Source organism: Vanacampus margaritifer, chromosome 2 (genome assembly GCF_051991255.1).
Source record: "Vanacampus margaritifer isolate UIUO_Vmar chromosome 2, RoL_Vmar_1.0, whole genome shotgun sequence".
In the NCBI taxonomy this organism is placed as follows: domain Eukaryota; kingdom Metazoa; phylum Chordata; class Actinopteri; order Syngnathiformes; family Syngnathidae; genus Vanacampus; species Vanacampus margaritifer.
In genome coordinates, this window is record NC_135433.1 from 48,355,266 (window position 1) to 48,375,265 (window position 20,000).

The following is a 20,000-nucleotide window of genomic DNA, read 5'->3' on the forward strand; positions in this document are numbered from 1 at the left end:
TTTGTGAAAGTTGAATTTTGCCATTGAGTTGCAAAAAAAAGCTTACAATACCTGGTATTCCCAGGCGGTCTCCCATCCAAGTACTAACCAGGCCCGACCCTGCTTAGCTTCCGAGATCGGGCGTTCTCAGGGTAGTATGGCCGTAAGCCGAGAAAAAGAAAACAGTTGACTCTTTTAAAGGTTACACTCGTCTAAACTTGGGACAGAAAATCATTTTGACTGCATGTTCAGCTCTCATCCTGTAAGTTTAGCGTGCGGCTGTCTGTTAGCAAGTAGCTAGTGTACTTGAGGTCTTTTGTGAAAGTTTACTTTTGCCATGGAGGTGCAAAAAAAAAGCTTACAGCACCTGGTATTCCCAGGCGGTGTCCCATCCAAGTACTAACTAGGCCCGACCCTGCTTAGCTTCAAAGATCGGACGTTCTCAGGGTAGTATGGCCATAAGTCGAGAAAAAGAAAACAGTTGACTCTTTTAAAGGTTACACTCGTCTAAACTTGGGACAGAAAAACATTTTGACTGCATGTTCAGCTCTCATCCTGTCAGTTTAGCGTGCAGCTGTCTGTTAGGAAGTAGCTAGTGTACTTGAGGTCTTTTGTGAAAGTTTACTTTTGCCATGGAGGTGCAAAAAAAAAATGCTTACAGAACCTGGTATTCCCAGGCGGTCTCCCATCTAAGTACTAACTAGGCCCAACCCTGCTTAGCTTCCGAGATCGGACGAGATCGGGCGTTCTCAGGGTAGTATGGCGGTAAGCCGAGAAAAAGAAAACAGTTGACTCTTTTAAAGGTTCTACTCGTCTAAACTTGGGACAGAAAAACATTTTGACCGCATGTTCAGCTCTCATCCTGTCAGTTTAGCGTGCGGCTGTGTGTTATGAAGTAGCTAGTGTACTTGAGGTCTTTTGTGAAAGTTTACTTTTGCCGTGGAGGTGCAAAAAAAATGCTTACAGAACCTGGTATTCCCAGGCGGTCTCCCATCTAAGTATAACCAGTTTCGACCCTGCTTAGCTTCCGAGATCAGGCGTTCTCAGGGTAGTATGGCGGTAATCCGAGAAAAAGAAAACAGTTGACTCTTTTAAAGGTTCCACTCGTCTAAATTTGGGACAGAAAAACATTTTGACCACATGTTCAGCTCTCATCCTGTCAGTTTAGCGTGCGGCTGTCTGTTAGCAAGTAGCTAGTGTACTTGAGGTCTTTTGTGAAAGTTGACTTTGAAGACATTCAACATTTTCTATGCATATTTTTACTGTTTATGAATTTACTTATAGTATATAGATGCCATATAACTGTGATAATGTTTGTGTGAAATATATTGGAATATACAGTAACTGAGTATTGTAATGAATAACACTTTTCACTCCCTTCCAGCTGGTGAGATAGGAATGTACATGGGAGTCAAGTTCTCAAGTTCTCATGGAAGATAACACTGTGGGTCTGAGGGAGTCTAGGTCGCATGGCATTACCTGTCTAATCATATATTTCCGGCTTTGGACAGGGAAATGGAGTAAACATGTCAGTAAATCACTTGTCTGTCTATTATAATTACTAACCCTTTGTCCAGCCTCAGAGGAGGAGTATGCTTTTTTCATCTATAAAACGACTGTGCGTTTTCATATTGACACACTCGAGGCTTAACATCACCTTTGGAATGTAAGCATTTACTCTTGTGTCTTTTAAGAGCTCTTAAAATAAATTCTTTATAAAGAAGGCTTCTTCATCAGATCTCATTTTTCAATTATTTTTGAACACGCAAAGATTACACTTAATATAGTAATCAAATAATACCTTCGAATGGTGACCTCCGACGGCGACAAATTGAGACGTTTTTGCAACAGCTGTGATGATCTTGGAACAACTGAATTTCTAAATGCGCAAATATTAACAAGTTGAGTGGATAAATTATCCACGTAGAGAAATTCTGCTTGTTTGGGATTACTCAGAGCTGCATTACGTCTGTGCTAAATTGTATTTGAGATCTGTGAACAAGTTAGGGGGTTTTAAAGTAGTATTTTTTTACGGAGGGACGCGAAAGTCCTCGATTTTGAAAATTACTACGACATTGAACCATGCATGGGAAGCCCGTGGTATACGGAAGTGACGTCAAGTAGGAGCGCTCCGCCGTTCGGAAACGGCATATGAGATTTGTTCCGCGGTGGAATAGGCTGTGTGGATAAGCCGCCCGTGTAATATCATTTACACGGTGTGTGTGCTGGAAGTGTATTAGCCGCTCGTATTGATATAATTCTACGAAATGTGTGCTGTGGCTAATTATTAGACCGTGGGACATAATTCCTCGGTGTGTGTCTGTTGTGTTGATTTAAAGCCGCCCGTATTGATCACACGGAGCGAGAGCTTTTAAACGCCCGTATATCGCTACGGTGTGTGGTGTGATATTGCCCGTCCGTATATTTTTACGGTTCGAGTGCTGTGTGAAAAGCCGCCCGCGAAGATCCGGATAAGCATTTTATTAAGTCGCGCAAAAAAGATATTTGATTTCTGTTTCGTTTTTTCTTTTTCTTTTTATTTTTCAAAAAAAAAAAAATAAATAAAAAAAAAAAAAAAAATATATATATATATAATTTTTTGGGGGGATTAATGAGAATAGTTTTGATCTGTTGTATTGTAGTATCATAAGTGAGACGTCACTGACTTAATAAATATTATAACGACTAAATTACTACATATAATGGACGACATTTTTGACCGAGACTCAGGGTGGTTTGATTTGCATAAACTTCCGGTCCATACTCAAAGCCTCTCGCTAAGCGAACAAGTCACGGCCGCAACGCTCGTCATGGCTGAAGCGCTGCCACCACGGCGACGGCGGAAGATGAAAAATCTTTTAAATGAATGGATGCGGACTAATTGTGATAAAGGTTGGTTCCCACCGTTAAAATCTGAGACATGTCTGATTGCATTAATGAAGTCTGTAGAGCTTGCTTGTGTAAAACAGCGTCAGATGCTGATTGACTCCGTGAAAAACACATCTATATTTTCTTCAAATGGAAGAAAAGTGAGACGACAATGTAAGGTCGTGGACCAAATGTTGGTTAACGCTAGAATGCTTGCTTTGGGCAGCTCTGTGAAAGTTGCTCGTAAAGCTGTGTTGAGCGAGTCCGCTAGCCACGGCTCGGCTAACGGCAACGTGTTTGATGAACGTATGGCGAATGCTAGGCTAAAATCTCCGCCGGATTATGCTGAAGCTAGTGCGAGTTATGGATTTGGCCCTAAGAACCCGTTTACTGAATCACCGTATAGTACGGCTATTCAAATGCTGCAGGATTTGCAAGCGCCTGTTTTGACAGTAAATGGTGGTAATCTCGATGTAAATTGGGATTTGAGGAATCGTGATGAGACGCTAACTAGCGACTCCGTTGTGAAGGCGGCTAGTGCATTAGCTGCTGGCGTAAATGCTTCTGTCAAGCGGCTGCAATTGCATTTGGATAAATTGTTAGAAATGAGAGGTGACCCGGAGAACAGATTAAATAAAGCAAGAGTTTTCGGATTGGAATTGGCTCGGCATGCGGAGATTCCACAGTCTATTCGTTCTAGATGGCGTATTAATTTGGAGCGAACGTGAGGAATTGTTCCGTCAGCGGGAACATGAAATGCCCGGAGAAACATCTGTTGTTGCTAATAGCCATCAAATTGAAGATATACATAGGAAATTGGCAAAGCTAACATGTGCGGTGGAGAATGTTTCGGGGTCATGTGACCCCAGCGTGCCAGACGGATTTTTAAACAGTGCTTCTAATGAAATAGTGACTCGCTCTAAGACAAGTTTGCAGGCACCAATGTTGACAAAAGTTGATCCGGCCACTGGAAATTCCACTACGATATACAAGCCATTTCTGCCTACAGATCTGAGCGTGTTGCTACAAAGACTGCCGCCATTGCAGGCGGGGGGGGGGGGGGGGGGGGGGCAGAATTGGCTGAGGTCTTTGCAGAGAGAGGTGATAGGTCAGATTTTGACAGCGGGGGATGTGCGTGCATTGCTAACACAGGCGTGTCCTTTGTCTCAACTTGAAGTCTTAATGTCTAATTCTGGGATGCCTTCTCTACTGGATGGTGAAGCGCTAACACGTGAGAATTATTTGTCACTTTTTGAAGTATTGGGTGAATTATTTCCGATTCCAGAAATTGTCATTTCGGATTTGTTGTTCACTCAGAAAATTAATGAGGACGCTGCTACATTCATTGATCGGGCACTTGTCGAATTCTCTTTAAAGACTGGACACTTGCCGACCGACTCTGTATTGTATTCACAAATTTTTCGGTCTGCAATTCTAAAAGGAGCTCCAAAACCAATTGTGCAAGCTATGGAGGCCAACTTGCCAGGCGCTGAACATGTAAGGTGGTTGAGTCATCTTAAACATCAGTTGAGAAGGTATGCAAAAGATATCGAATCAAAAAATGAGAAACATAAGAATACTGAATTACAATTGGCAATGCTACAATTACAAACTTTGAAGAAAAAGGAGGAGGACTTTGTGAGCTCGGCTTCTGTGGACATGTCATCCCCTAATACTGTTGGATCAGATTTGATTATGTTTCAGAATGGAGCATCATATGGTCGGAGTTTATGCTATAATTGTGGAAGAGAGGGCCACTGGGCAGACACTTGCCAGGAGGAATCAGGTGTCAGAAGCAGAGGTCGGCATATGCAAAGAGGACGTCAAAGTGGAAGGGGGAGAGGCCGTGGCTTCTTTCACCAGAGGGGGCGTAGTGCTACACGTGGCTTGTCAGCGCCACGACAACAATATCCCTCTGTTCCCAACCAGGAGTTCCTGCCGCCAAATGGGGGACAATATCCGCAATGACTGAGCTCTGAATCTGCTCTCTCAGAACCGATGCTGGATATTAAGGTAGGGGGCACAACTCTATCATTTATGGTGGATACAGGAGCACGACATTCTACCATAATGACATTGCCGCCAGAATGCAAGCTCACAGAAAATGGCATTTCGCTGGTTGGATTCAAGGGAGAAAAAACTGTCCTGAATTTGACGAGCCCTATACAAACTCAATGCTATACACAAACTTTCCTACATGAGTTTGTCTATGCACCAAACTGTCCTGTGAATCTAATGGGACGGGACCTGCTCATAAAAACTGCGCCACTGATCCAGTGTGGATCGAAAGGACTCTCGCTAAAATTCCCAGATGGAAATACCTTCTCCTGCAGCGGAGCCACTACCTCTGAAGTCTCCTCCCAGTTGCCTGTGATACCTCAACAAGCCATGTCCTGCATCTCGGCTGACATCTACTGGGCTAAGATCGACACTGATTCCTCCGGGTGGATGAATGCTGAGAATTTTTGGTCAAAATGGTCACGTTGGGTTAGTAACCTCCGAACATATGATGTCGTATCAGATTGTATGCATTGTACTTTATATTATGACAGGACAGGAGATGACATGTACAGTGAGGCCTTCCAGAAAGTTGTGGGCGACACATGGGAATTGCGGGTAGGCGATCTGTTCGCAGGAAGGCCCGGTGTTGCATTTTCTGTGAATCTGACTGAGGAACAAGCTCAATGGTAGTAATTACAGAACCACCTGACAAATCTGTGCCGGCATGCCATCCTCATATATCACTGAGGGTGTCATCCCAGCACACAGCGAAAGATCTGGGTCCATTTGTCCTCGCGTGCATGAAAGCAGCTGACTGGCAATGCTCAATACACTCGGATTTGCTGTATTCAAAATCACTTGATGCCTATTGGATTAAATCTGACGTGTTTGCTCCAATGTCTGTTTTGGAGCATCAGCTCTTAGACCGCCATCACGGAAGAGAGTCATCCAATAGCGATTTTGCTGTGGAAATGTTAAAAACCTTGCCTGATGCACTCTGGTCCACAGACTCGACGGATGTGGGCTTATGTGACATCGCTCCGGTAACTTTTGAAGTAACACCCAACTCCGTTTGGGTACCGCAGTATCAAATGAAACCTGACGGAAAAGCTGGCATCTCAGAAACAATTGATGGATTGCTAAAAGCGGGAGTTCTTTGCAAAATTGAAAGGTCTAACTACAATACTCCTATCCTCCCAGTAGAGAAAAAGAATACTGGTAAATTTCGCATGGTGCATGATTTAAGGGCTATCAATTCTAAAGTTTTGACACCTGCCTTGCCGGTGCCAAATCCTCATTCTGCGCTGTCACAAATCAGTCCTTTGCACACTCATTTTACCTGCATTGATCTGACGAATGCATTTTTTTGCATCCCTCTTGACACGTCTATGCAAAAGTATTTTGCATTTATGTGGAATAACGAGTGTTATTCATATACCCGTCTGCCTCAGGGATTTGTGTTGTCTCCCGGAGTTTTTAATGCTTCCCTAAGACAGCTGCTGTCAAATTTACAACTCCCTAATGATGTTCTCTTGGTGCAGTATGTAGACGATCTGCTCCTGGCTGCGCCGTCCGAGGAGTCATGCCTTCAGGCTACACAGCTCTTACTAAGCCACTTGGCTAAAGTTGGTTTGAAATGCTCCAAGGACAAACTCCAAATTGCCCGACCGCAGGTTGCATTTCTGGGACGTCTCATATCAAAACATGGAACAGGTATCTCTCCATCACACAAAGATGATATCTTGCACCATCCCAAACCGACAAATGTAAAGCAGATGCTATCATTTTTGGGTATGTGCAATTACTCTCGACATTATGTTCCTGATTTTGTGGAACTGACTCATCCCCTCAGACAGTTGGTGAATGAGAAAGGTATGAGAAACCTGTCACATGTACTTGATTGGACCCAAAATGCTGAGACTTCTTTTGTCCTGCTAAAACAATTTTTGTCATCGGCAACGGCTCTCGTCGTTCCTGATTACACTAGGATGTTTTATTTGGACGTTTCTGAAAAGTCATCAAGTGTATCAGCTGTACTTTTTCAGAAAACGGTGGATGGTAACAGACAAGTCTGTCTATACGCATCAACACCTCTTGAAAAATATGAGAAGCGTCATCATGTGTGTGCGGCATTTTCTTCTGCATTAGCACGATTGATTCAGAAAACGTCTCATATTGTGTTACATCATCTGTTAACGCTACGAACATCACATAGTACGGTACAATATGTGACTAGCCAAGCTTTCACAATGACGGGGGGAAGACAGAGAAAGATTGAGTCCGTTTTGACACAGCCTCACATTCTGTTTATACACGAAGGAAGAAATATGGCGGATGGTCTTCTTGAAGGTCAACTGCACTGCTGCACTCAGCGAACTCTACGAGACAACTCACTGAGGGATGACTTTTACGACATCCCACTTGACAACCCAGACTTGACGTTATTTACGGACGGCTGTTGCTTTAAGGGAGATAATGGACTTCAGTCAGGGATTGCAGTAACGCAGATGACAGGTTCAACTTTTGAACTGAAAGTGGCAAAAAGACTCACAGGGCCACAATCAGCTCAACGGGCAGAAATCATCGCCGTGACTTCAGCATTGAAACTAGCAAAAGATAAAACTGTGAACATTTATACTGACTCAGTTTATGCCCATGTTGTTTTGCATGTTGCAATCACAGAATGGCTGAGAAATGACTTTATGACTGCTTCTGGGACTCCCATTAAACACCAACAAGACATTTTTGATTTAATGGATGCATTATTATTACCAAAAAAAGTAGCGGTGATTAAATGTAAAGGGCATTCAAAAAATGATGATTTTGTCTCAGTAGGGAATGATTCCGCAGGCAAAGCTGCAAAATACGTAGCCGGATACAGCCCAGAACTTCAACTTGTGGTGAGCGAAGGTGAATTAGGAGACAGACAAGCAATAACTCCAGAAACAATTAAACAGTGGCAGCTGGATGCAAGCCCGGAAGAGAAGAGTGTTTGGATTGCAAAAGGAGCGAAACAAGATGATAAAGGTATCTGGGTGAAAGAAGGTAATTATATCCCACCACAGAAACACTTAAAAATCCTAATTTCTGAAGCCCACGGAATATGCCATGTTGGTATAGACGAAACTTTAAGGAGGCTACAAAATTGGTCTCATCCCTACATGAAACAGATCGTGAAAAGTGAACTGCAGGACTGCAGTGTTTGTAATAAATTCAATTGTTTGCCCACAACCAAACCTCCTCCGGGCACTCATGATCCCGAAGTCACAGCTCCGGGACAAGTAATTTCAATGGATTTTACTGATATGTTAAAGCCAATAGAAGGTTACCGGTATTTACTGGTAATTGTGGATTATTTTTCCGGATGGCCGGAAGCATATCACTGTAAGTCTGAAACAGCAGAGGTTGTGGTAAAACATTTAATTAATCATTACATACCATCACATGGGTTCCCCAGGAAAATTCGGTCGGACAATGGCAGTCACTTTTGAAATAAGCATTTACAAGAAGTTGAAAAAGCATTGGGGCTGAAACATACATTTGGCTCTGTTTATCATCCTCAATCACAGGGACAAGTTGAACGAATGAATAGAACTATTAAAGAAAAATTGGCAAAAGCACTAGCCTCATCAAAATTGAACTGGTTGCAGGCCTTGCCTGTCGCATTGATGAATGTACGCATGTCGTTAAATTTAGCTAAATGCTGTACTCCTTTTGAGGGTCATAAAAACAGGCCGTTTCCCGCCCCCAATGTTCCGCTGGGGGAGTCACTCGTTGAGAGGCCCCCAGTAATTAAAGAGATAGTGTCTACATTCTCTAAGCTAACAGATAACCAACCAGAAGTTCCTTCAAAAATAAATGATTGTGAATATGTGTGGTTGAAAGTAACTAAACGGAAATGGTCTTGTCCTCGTTGGTTAGGTCCATTTAAGGTCAAGGAGCGTACATCGAGTGTGCGGTGCACTTGTATCGAAAAGGGGATACTTGGTATCATCTCTCATCTACAAGGCCGGCTGTTTCTGGTTCAACGCTGCCACCAAGGGCAACCATCTGATGATCTACGCCCACACTAGTTGGAGCCATCTCACCGAGCCCTACCACGCCCGTTTCCAGCTGCACGCGGAGGAGGTCCTGGAAGGAGATTCATTGTAGTGCCTTTTCCATGGGCAAAGCTGACCAAGTGTCAATCTGCTGTTTGAAAGGGGGAAATCACTGAATGGTGATTTGAGTCACATGCCCCTTTTCATCAATTCACAAGGATAGAGTCACACTGGGAATGAAGTCCCGTGACCTTTCCTGCGATCTCTGGCAGTGAGCCAGGGTTCGGAAAAAGGCTGACAACTCCTCTAAAAAAAAAAAAATCAACCAACGACTGACAAACATCCTTCTCCTTCGACAAAAGAACTTCTTCTCAAGATGGCTTCGATGAAGAACTCTGCTACTAATTGCTGCATTGTGACGATTTTTCTCTTGTTAATTGTTGTGCCATTTTGGTTTTTCATGAAACCCCTTGACATGAGTTTGAATACAACACACCCTGATAAAAGAAATGTTATTTCCACCCAAATCCTGTGGATAATGACTTGGGCGTATAATAACTCAATTGTCCTGACCGTTGCTCCTAACACAAACACATCTGTCAAACTCCCCATTAAATCTTTGTAGGGATTTAGTAGTGGGGGGCCGACGAAGGGGGGCCTTTGGCTCAAGTACTGGTGGTATTTGACAGGTAGTGTTTTACGACTGGACTGGAGCACCTTCATTACCACCCAAAGTGGCCGATACTGGCCGTCAGGTTCCAGTGGGGAGGCAGTTTTCTTTAGCAAGCGAGTAACATTGAGAAGAATGGGACATCAATTCGAATTAACTTTTGTTCTTCCTGAAGGTAATATCCGGCCACCTAATGTAACCATAAATAACACCTTTTGTTATGGCCTAATGCTGTGGGCATGGTTCTCTGGAACTGATCCCTATTTTCCAATTTTAATTTGCATTGATAAAACTGAGTAAGACAGAACAACCTAAAATGACTAAATACACAATGGAGTCTGGGGTGGAAGCTTTTAGTTTCCAAATTGATGGAGTAAGTGAATGGTTTCAGGTAACAACGGGCCTGTCTGGTGGCAGTAATAATTGGCTACTGTTAGCAAATGTAGCAGCACAGGCTTCTGGAGAAGATTGCGTCGTATGTGTGGGCCCAAGACCTTTATTGAGGGTAATTCCTGCTAAAATAGAGGATAAATGTGTAATGGAACTGATGAATAAATCTGTCCCCAATGATAAATGCTCTAAATGGGATAAAGTTTATCCACTGGTTGATTGGCAAATTACTAAATCTATTTTTTCAAATAAAGTGGCGGATGGTGATTTTTCATGTATTAAAATGTCAGGTACTGGGAAACAATTGGGGAAACTGAACCACACCACTCACTGCATTTCGGCAGCAGATGTGGGTCGTAAATTCCAGCCTCAATCCAGAGCTGACATCTGGTGGTGGTGTGGCGATAGCCGAATATTTGATAAATTACCTCTGAATATGAAGGGATATTGTGCTCTCATCACCCTCCTTCTGCCAGTAGATATTTTCCCTACATCGGTTGATAACCTTCTGCAAATTGTTAATACTTGGCAACGAAATTTTTCTCATTCTTTTCAGAGGGCCAAAAGATCCACTTGGCAGGATCAAAATGTTCCCACATACATAGATGCGATTGGAGTGCCACGCGGGGTCCCAGATGAGTATAAGATTGCGGACCAGGTGGCTTCAGGTTTTGAATCTTTGATTTGCTGGTGGTGTACCATTAACAAAAATGTAGATAGGATTAATTATGTACATTACAATGTTCAAAGACTAGGAAATTGGACTCAATCAGGTTTCGAAGCAGTACACGGCCAGTTGTCAGCTACATCTTTAATGGCTTTTCAGAATCGTATAGCCCTTGATATGTTACTTGCAGAAAGGGGTGGTGTTTGTTCAATGATCGGAGAACAATGTTGTACTTTTATTCCTAATAACACTGCACCGGATGGAAGTTTAACCAATGCCATTGAGGGACTCCGAACACTTAATAAAAAAATGAAAGAGCAGTCCGGTATCGATACGTCAATTTGGGATAACTGGATGGATGCTTTTGGAAGATATAAAAATTTGGTTTCATCAATTTTAATTTCCGTATCCGTATTTGCAGCTTTTTTGACAACTTGCGGTTGTTGCTGTATTCCTTGTTTGAGATCATTGTGCATGCGGCTTATTGCCACAGCCATTGAAAAGCAAGATGTACAAAACAAGTCGTCTTATATGATGGTAGAATCTGTAACTTCTAAAGCTATGACCGCGGTGGCGACATCAGATGAAGATCCGGCTGGAATTTTTCTCTAGACTATTTCTAAGGGATTTAATGTCTTATTTTGAACAAATATATTTGTTCATTGAGGGACTGAAGACATTTAACATTTTCTATGCATATTTTTACTGTTTATGAATTTACTTATAGTATATAGATGCCATATAACTGTGATAATGTTTGTGTGAAATATATTGGAATATAACTGTGTATTGTAATGAATAACACTTTTCACTACCTTCCAGCTGGTGAGATAGGAATATACATGGGAGTCAAGTTCTCAAGTTCTCATGGAAGATAACACTGTGGGTCTGAGGGAGTCTAGGTCGCATGGCATTACCTGTCTAATCATATATTTTCGGCTTTGGATGGGGAAATGGAGTAAACATGTCAGTAAATCACTTGTCTGTCTATTATAATTACTAACCCTTTGTCCAGCCTCAGAGGAGGAGTATGCTTTTTTCATCTATAAAACGACTGTGCGTTTTCATATTGACACACTCGAGGCTTAACATCACCTTTGGAATGTAAGCATTTACTCTTTTAAGAGCTCTTAAAATAAATTCTTTATAAAGAAGGCTTCTTCATCAGATCTCATTTTTCAATTATTTTTGAACACGCAAAGATTACACTTAATATAGTAATCAAATAATACCTTCAACTTTTGCCATGGAAGTGCAAAAAAAAAACCTTACAGCACCTGGCATTCCCAGGCGGTCTCCCATCCAAGTACTAACCAGGCCCAACCCTGCTTAGCTTCTGAGATCTGACGAGATCAGGCGTTCTCAGGGTAGTATGGCCATAAGCCAAGAAAAAGAAAACAGTTGACTCTTTTATAGGTTACACTCGTCTAAACTTGGGACAGAAAAACATTTTGACCGCATGTTCAGCTCTCATCCTGTCAGTTTAGCGTAAGGCTGTCTGTTAGCAAGTAGCTAGTGTACTTGAGGTCTTTTGTGAAAGTTTACTTTTGCCATGGAGGTGCAAAAAAAAAGCTTACAGCACCTGCTATTCCCAGGGGGTCTCCCATCCAAGTACTAACCAGGCACGACCCTGCTTAGCTTCAAAGATCGGGCGTGCTCGGGGTAGTATGGCCGTAAGCTGAGAAAAATAAAACAGTTGACTCTTTTAAAGGTTACACTCGTCTAAACTTGGGACAGAAAAACATTTTGACTGCATGTTCAGCTCTCATCCTGTCAGTTTAGCGTGCGGCTTTCTGTTAGTGAGTAGCTAGTGTACTTGAGGTCTTTTGTGAAAGTTTACTTTTGCCATGGAGGTGCAAAAAAAAAAGCTTACAGCACCTGGTATTCCCAGGCGGTCTCCCATCCAAGTACTAAACAGGCCCAACCCTGCTTAGCTTCCGAGATCGGACGTTCTCAGGGTAGTATGGCCGTAAGCCGAGAAAAAGAAAACAGTTGACTCTTTTAAAGGTTACACTCGTCTAAACTTGGGACAGAAAAACATTTTGACTGCATGTTCAGCTCTCATCCTGTCAGTTTAGCGTGCGGCTGTCTGTTAGCAAGTAGCTAGTGTACTTGAGGTCTTTTGTGAAAGTTGACTTTTGCCATGGAGGTGCAAAAAAAAAGCTTACAGCACCTGGTATTCGCAGGCGGTCTCCCATCCAAGTACTAACCAGGCCCAACCCTGCTTAGCTTCCGAGATCGGGCGTTCTCAGGGTAGTATGGCCGTAAGCCGAGAAAAAGAAAACAGTTGACTCTTTTAAAGGTTACACTCGTCTAAACTTGGGACAGAAAAACATTTCGACGGCATGTTCAGCTCTCATCCTGTCAGTTTAGCGTAAGGCTGTCTGTTAGCAAGTAGCTAGTGTACTTGAGGTCTTTTGTGAAAGTTTACTTTTGCCATGGAGGTGCAAAAAAAAAAGCTTACAGCACCTGGCATTCCCAGGGGGTCTTCCATCCAAGTACTAACCAGGCCCGACCCTGCTTAGCTTCCGAGATCGGACGAGATCGGGCGTTCTCAGGGTAGTATGGCCGTAAGCCGAGAAAAAGAAAACAGTTGACTCTTTTAAAGGTTACACTCGTCTAAACTTGGGACAGAAAAACATTTTGACTGCATGTTCAGCTCTCATCCTGTCAGTTTAGCGTGCGGCTGTCTGTTAGCAAGTAGCTAGTGTACTTGAGGTCTTTTGTGAAAGTTTACTTTTGCCATGGAGGTGCAAAAAAAAAGCTTACAGCACCTGGTATTCCGAGGCGTAACGTCAAAGTAACCAAAGTCACTGTCATAATGACAGGGGAGATTCGCCGAGGTTTGGGGGCAACCACCAGTGGGCGGGAATCCCTCAAGTGTTCAGCTGGGGGAGTCCAGATGTATCCAAAAAAAATAAGTCGTTACGTTGAAAAAAAGTGTTCACGAACTCGTGCTCTCTGACGGCATGGAGATGGCGGATATGGGCTGCCAAAAGTCTCACAAAGACAGCCCAGTGGTCAGCAGTCCTGGCGTCATAGAGGTGTATGTTGCGCACCAAGTACACAGCATATCTCCCGAAAGACAGGCACAGATGAAGAGCCTCCCAGTTTATTCCACCCGCCGAATCAGCTCTCTGGACATCCCGACAGATGGGGCCGAAAAGCAGAAACCAGGGCTCGTCCATGTCCTCCACATCAACCGCCGGCGGTGGGAGTCTCAGACCCAATCTCCTGACGAGGAGGTCCTGCAGCCTGGTCCAGAAGCACCGCACCGCCGGACACCGGAACATGAGGTGGAGCAGATCTTCTGGCACTCCTCCGCACACTGGACAGTCCCGACTAAACCTGTCGGGCTGAATACTTTGCAACATACAGCATGTGAAAACGAGACGATGTCTCAATTTGAAAGCAAAATTACTAACCTGGGGGGGGGTTTACCAATTATAAACGTTCGCCCAAATGGACGCAGTATCTTTCCCAGGGAAGACTTGTGACCACCTATGTTCGGCAGTGGGACGCCTAACTACCTGGGTCAACAGCAAACGATATAGAGCACGAGTCGGTGTCTCTGCCACTCCCATCAACCCCTCCCCCTTAACCCAAACGAAAATTAGGGGCGACTCACCGCCAAGCCCTCCCTCATATGCATCCTGAACTGGCGGTACCCTCTCATAGAGTGTGCCCCACCTTCTCAAGATACACCCCCGTATATCACTCACTTTCCTCACCACCTCGGTCCTCCTAAACCGAAGACCCGCCCTACTAAAACTACCCTTAATAGGCTCCACATCGACCCTACCCTCAAAATCTAATAACTGGCCAACCCGTTTGATACCTGCTCTATCAAAAGACCCGCTAAACATGCTTTCCCTCCTCCCAGGAGGATCAGAGAGCATGTCAGGGTTAAAACGTAAAGGCATTTGCCCTAGCTGCCACAAGGAGCAAGGGGCCGCAACTACAAACGGCCGCAGTCTAGCCCACGCCTCAAACACTTCCCTCTCAAAAGGCGGGACCCGATCCAGGGCAGTCCGCTGGGGAAGCATACACAAATTATAGACACCATACTCACCCAACTTTTCAACATGCGAAGCGAAAAAATCCTTCCACGCCGCATCGAATCCGGTGTCGAGGAACTTTTTTATCAATTTGAGACGCAGCGCATTCTTCCTAACTACCAAGTCGATCAGTTTAAGCCCTCCCCGATCATACTGACCAACCAAAACATTGTGTGCCACAGGTGCCCTCTCTCGCCGCCAGATAAATTTACTAACAGCAATGCTAAACTTATTTGCAAACACCCCCGGTAAGCCATACACAGCAAGAGCATGAACAAGTTTAGACAAACACAGTGCATTTACCACCAACACCCTACCTTTTAAGTGAAGACCACGCATTTTCCACAGATTCATTCGGGTGCACACACTGCTATACAAGCCAGACCACAAACAATCCCGACAGGTCGCCTCATCCCTACCCAAGGGCACACCAAGAACTCTATAAGAATCCCCTGCATCCCTGACGCCCCAAACATTCGGCGGGGCCACGATGCCCCCGCAGTAGGACACAGACGTCTTTTCAAAATTTATCTTTGCTCCTGAGGCAAGGCAATAAACGTTCAGGGTGTGGAGAGCAACATTGAGGCTCCCCACATCGCGCAAAACTAAATTGGTGTCATCCGCATATTGAAAGATCTTATATTCCTTACCAGATGGACTCACGATTCCGTGCACAGCCCCATCCCTCTTGAGCATAGCGGCCAAAGGCTCGGCCACTATACTATAGAGGAGTGCACTCAAAGGACACCCCTGCCTTACCGACCTCCGCAAAGGGAAGCTATCCGACAGGAGTCCATTGCACTTTACTCGGCTAACCGCACTGGAATACAAAAGTTTAATCCAGTTCACGAAGCCATTTTTAAAACCAAATTTCTCCAAAACACGGTAAAGAAAACAATGCTCAACCCTATCAAATGCTTTACTGAAATCAACTGAAACATGAATCCCCCCAGAGGCATGCATCTCCTTCAACAAAAACTTTAGGGAGAGTATCGTGTCAGAAATGTCCCGTCCCGGGACACAATACGCCTGTGTACTGGCAACCACTTTACCAATCACACCTTTCAACCTACGTGCTAATACTTGCGCCAGTATTTTATAATCGGTGTTAAGGAGACTTATTGGTCTGTAATTGGCCAGGCACCGCTTATCACCCTTCTTAAAAATCAAAGTCACAATACTAAGAGAAAAGGAGTCCGAAACCCGACCCTCTCTCTCAATATCGCCATACAGAGTCTGGAGAATCGGGGCTAACCTGTGAGCAAAAGCACTATAAAACTCTGTGCTCAAACCATCCTCTCCTGGACTCCTACAGGCATTGAGACCCCTAATTGCTGCAGAAACCTCTGCCAAAGAAATAGGCGCGTCACAGCTGTCAGCGTCACTAGGGCTCAGAGACCCATCAAGCGCACCTAAAGCCTGACTACAGCTTACCTCGTTGATCCCTTCCCCATCAAACAAATTTGCATAAAACCTACCTACAATATCCAAAATCTCATCCAAATCACTATGACACCTGCCTGACTCATCCAACAGGCCATCCAAGTATAGCTTGCTCTGCCTGGACTTCTCTAAACCAAAAAAGAAAGCTGTGGAGCGCTCGCCCTCTACCGCATATTGGGCCCTGGATCTAAGTGCCGCCCCTCTAGCACGACTAACCTGTATAGTCCTGAGCTCTTCCTGCAGCACCAGATACTCAGGATCTACCGGGCCTAAACCAGAGGTGGCGGCAAGTCCCTGGAGGTGGCTCCGGACCGTATGCTCCCTGATGGACTCCTCCCACCTCCTCTGCTTGCTATAACGTAGGCACAGCTTTTTAATTTTAGCCTTTGCCTGCTCCCACCAATCAACCAAAGAGTCACAAATTCCCATTTCATCATCAAAACAATCAAAAAGCTGCTCCATCTTATTTACAAAAGTGGGGTCGGCAAGCAGCATATTATTAAAAACCCAGACCCCCCCATTCCTCTTACCACCCAGGAAGTCAAGTTTGACGGAAAAAAGGGAGTGATCGCTCCAGCCCACACATGCATAGGAGCTGCCACCGATGTACTTCCATAAAGCACTTGAAACAAAACACAGATCTATCCGAGACTGGAGGAGGACCCCCTGCACTACCTGACGCCGGGAATAGTCCCTTTTTAGGGGGTTGAGACCTCTCCAGACCTCGGACAAATCAGCAGCCACTGCAGCATCAATCAAAAAACTTCGACTAACGTCATTCCTGAATGTGTTGTTCGGACCGAGATCGATTTTTGACAACGCTATATTAAAGTCGCCAATCAAAAACGAGGAATCAGTAACATAAGGAAAAACAGAAACAAAGAAGGTTTTCCTCTCCATCTCCTCACTAGGCGCGTAAACATTTATAAGGCGAAATTTAGTGGAGCCACGCAGAAAATCAATCACTATAAAGCGGCCATGTGGGTCCGCATGCACTAAAGAAGACCCGCCGAAAACACCCGGCTTAACTAGGACAGCCACACCACGGGAGTGTGCAGAGCCCAAAGCACAGTACAAAACACCAATGTCCATATCCTCTACCTTGCGAAGATGCTCCGCCTCCCACCACGTCTCCTGTATGCACAGCACGTCCCAGGTGGTGTCGTGAAACACACTGTGCATCTTTTCCCTATTCCTCAAGCTCCGGGCATTAATGGAGACTAGGGAGAGCGTCATTAGGAAGAAAAAAAGGAGTTGAACCATCATCCTGACGCAAACTACCGTTTAGCCTTCCTGTTCGTTTTTGTCGGGGCGACCTCATTCCCTTGGGGATCGACGGCCGTAGGAACAGTTGTGGCATCTACAGTGGCAGACTCAGAACGGGCAGTGCCGCATAAAACGGGGCCCTCACCCTGCAACCCTGACCGCCGATCACTACCAGGCTGGGTCTCACAAAACCCATCGGCATGTTTCGACCCAACCCTCCCGGTCGGTGATCTGGACCTGTCACTACTCTTAGACAGTGGTCGCCTATGCGGCACCTGACCTCTGCTGCCCGCCCTCGAGCGCTGAGACTTGGGAGTCTGGCCTGACTTCAGTGCCTGCTCCCCCGCTTCAGGGGTAAGGTGTGGAGCCAGATCCTCACCCATCCCCCTCCCCGGTCCAGCTCCTGCCACCACGATATTAGAGGTAGGGCAGGACACTGCCCCCCCCCTCCTGCTCGGGGGCAGGACTGTGAGACATTTCACAAGCCCCCCCCACCACAGGCACCAATGCCACCGGGTCAGGTATACCCGGTTCCACATCCCGATCTAACAGGGCCTCTCTCAATCCAGGGCCGTGCTCTACTTCAAAAGTAGATGGGGGACCCCCACCTCCTTCCTCCGGGTCAGAGGCGAGGTGGCCGGAGCATCCACACACAGAGGGATACTGATGACAGTCCTTACATTTAGCGGCCCTGGGCTCTGTACACTCCCGCGCATAATGGCCTTGGGCCCCACACCGTCTGCAACAAAAATCAGGGCATTCACGCAACACATGGTCAGGCTGGAGACACCCCCTGCACACCTTCACTTGCCTGTCATGAATGACCCTAAAATATTCAGGCCCCCCCGCCGTGTTAAACCTGGCGGAATATGGTAGAGAACGCACTTGGTTTGTAAAGCGGACCTTTACAAACCTCGTCCCATCGGCTATGTTTGTCCCCGGCCACATACGTCTCCTCACCTCGGACACGGCCGAAACACCCCAAGCGAGTAGCTTCTGCAGGATTTCCTCATCCTCAATGTAAGCTGGCAGGCCCAGGAAAGACACAACAAGTTCATCCACACAGATATCCCTCCCGTGAACCCTAATTTCCCCGATCTTAAACCCATCTAACAATTTATCCTTGGCCACCTGGGATGCCACAGTCATTTCAAACCTGTCTTTGGTAATCATTCGACAGGCCAGAATTGTACCACAGACTTCCTTGGTAGCCCTCAGCAGAGCCAACGGAGACAGACCAGCACCACCTTCGAGCTCCAAAAACACCGTCAGCTCTTTATCGAAACACACCTTACGCTTGTGCACCACACTCATACCACTTCGAACATCATCCGCACCCACATCACTGCCAACCATCCTGCCAGAAAACTCACCATTCACCATTCCAGACATCCTGGGCCCAGCAAAGGCCACATCCATTCCAACAGTCGAAACAGAGCAAAAAGCTCTAGGGGGGGTGGGGGGGGGGGGGGGAATAAACCCTCCTCCACAGCCAAGGAAGCTGGGAGAAGAAAGAAACTGAAAACTAACACAAAAATAAAGAAAAATTAACCAAAATGAATTCAAAAACAGACAAAGAAAGAACACAAAACCACATAATGGGGAGCACACAGCCCAACTGACACACACAGGCACAATCAGCTCAGCTGCAACCAATCAACCACACCTGGGCTTTCTCAGGGTAGTATGGCCATAAGCCGAGAAAAAGAAAACAGTTGACTCTTTTAAAGGTTACACTCGTCTAAACTTGGGACAGAAAAACATTTTGACTGCATGTTCAGCTCTCATTCTGTCAGTTTAGCGTGCAGCTGTCTGTTAGCAAGTAGCTAGTGGACTTGAGGTCTTTTAAGAGAGTTGACAGTTGCCATGGAGGTGCAAAAAAAAAGCTAACAGCACCTGGTATTCCCAGGCGGTCTCCCATCCAAGTACTAACCAGGCCCGACCCTGCTTAGCTTCCGAGATCGGACATTCTCAGGGTAGTATGGCCGTAAGCCGAGAAAAAGAAAACAGTTGACTCTTTTAAAGGTTAAACTCGTCTAAACTTTGAACAGAAAAACATTTTGACTGCATGTTCAGCTCTCATCCTGTCAGTTTAGCGTGCGGCTGTCTGTTAGCAAGTAGCTAGTGTACTTGAGGTCTTTTAAGAAAGTTGACTTTTGCCATGGAGGTGCAAAAAAAAAGCTTACAGCACCTGGTATTCCCAGGTGGTCTTCCATCCAAGTACTAACCAGGCCCGACCCTGCTTAGCTTCAGAGATCCGACGAGATCGGGCGTTCTCAGGGTAGTATGGCCGTAAGCCGAGAAAAAGAAAACAGTTGACTCTTAAAGGTTACACTCGTCTAAACTTGGGACAGAAAAAATTTTTGACTGCATGTTCAGCTCTCATCCTGTCAGTTTAGCGTGCGGCTGTCTGTTAGCAAGTAGCTAGTGTACTTGAGGTCTTTTAAGAAAGTTGACAGTTGCCATGGAGGTGCAAAAAAAAAGCTTACAGAACTTGGTATTCCCAGGCGGTCTCCCATCCAAGTACTAACCAGGCCCGACCCTGCTTAGCTTCCGAGATCTGACGTTCTCAGGGTAGTATGGCCGTAAGCCGAGAAAAATAAAACAGTTGACTCTTT

The 20,000-nt window shown here is 45.2% G+C and overlaps 4 non-coding genes and 7 pseudogenes across 4 annotated transcripts; all 11 read right to left on the reverse strand.

Moving 5' to 3' along the window:
• Positions 1–39: 39 nt before the first annotated feature.
• Positions 40–148, reverse strand: LOC144047036 (5S ribosomal RNA; annotated as a pseudogene).
• Positions 149–334: 186 nt separating this feature from the next.
• Positions 335–443, reverse strand: LOC144047444 (5S ribosomal RNA; annotated as a pseudogene).
• Positions 444–631: 188 nt separating this feature from the next.
• On the reverse strand, positions 632–750 carry LOC144046483 (5S ribosomal RNA). The gene has a single exon (XR_013292772.1). It is a non-coding gene; the product is annotated as a 5S ribosomal RNA (ribosomal RNA).
• Positions 751–11,880: 11,130 nt separating this feature from the next.
• Positions 11,881–11,999, reverse strand: LOC144045332 (5S ribosomal RNA). The gene has a single exon (XR_013291671.1). It is a non-coding gene; the product is annotated as a 5S ribosomal RNA (ribosomal RNA).
• Positions 12,000–12,185: 186 nt separating this feature from the next.
• Positions 12,186–12,294, reverse strand: LOC144047439 (5S ribosomal RNA; annotated as a pseudogene).
• Positions 12,295–12,481: 187 nt separating this feature from the next.
• Positions 12,482–12,590, reverse strand: LOC144047030 (5S ribosomal RNA; annotated as a pseudogene).
• Positions 12,591–12,776: 186 nt separating this feature from the next.
• Positions 12,777–12,885, reverse strand: LOC144046757 (5S ribosomal RNA; annotated as a pseudogene).
• Positions 12,886–13,072: 187 nt separating this feature from the next.
• LOC144047650 (5S ribosomal RNA) lies at positions 13,073–13,191 on the reverse strand. The gene has a single exon (XR_013293214.1). It is a non-coding gene; the product is annotated as a 5S ribosomal RNA (ribosomal RNA).
• A 6,075-nt stretch (positions 13,192–19,266) lies between these two features.
• On the reverse strand, positions 19,267–19,375 carry LOC144047165 (5S ribosomal RNA; annotated as a pseudogene).
• A 186-nt stretch (positions 19,376–19,561) lies between these two features.
• Positions 19,562–19,680, reverse strand: LOC144046011 (5S ribosomal RNA). The gene has a single exon (XR_013292323.1). It is a non-coding gene; the product is annotated as a 5S ribosomal RNA (ribosomal RNA).
• Positions 19,681–19,864: 184 nt separating this feature from the next.
• Positions 19,865–19,973, reverse strand: LOC144047382 (5S ribosomal RNA; annotated as a pseudogene).
• Positions 19,974–20,000: the final 27 nt, after the last annotated feature.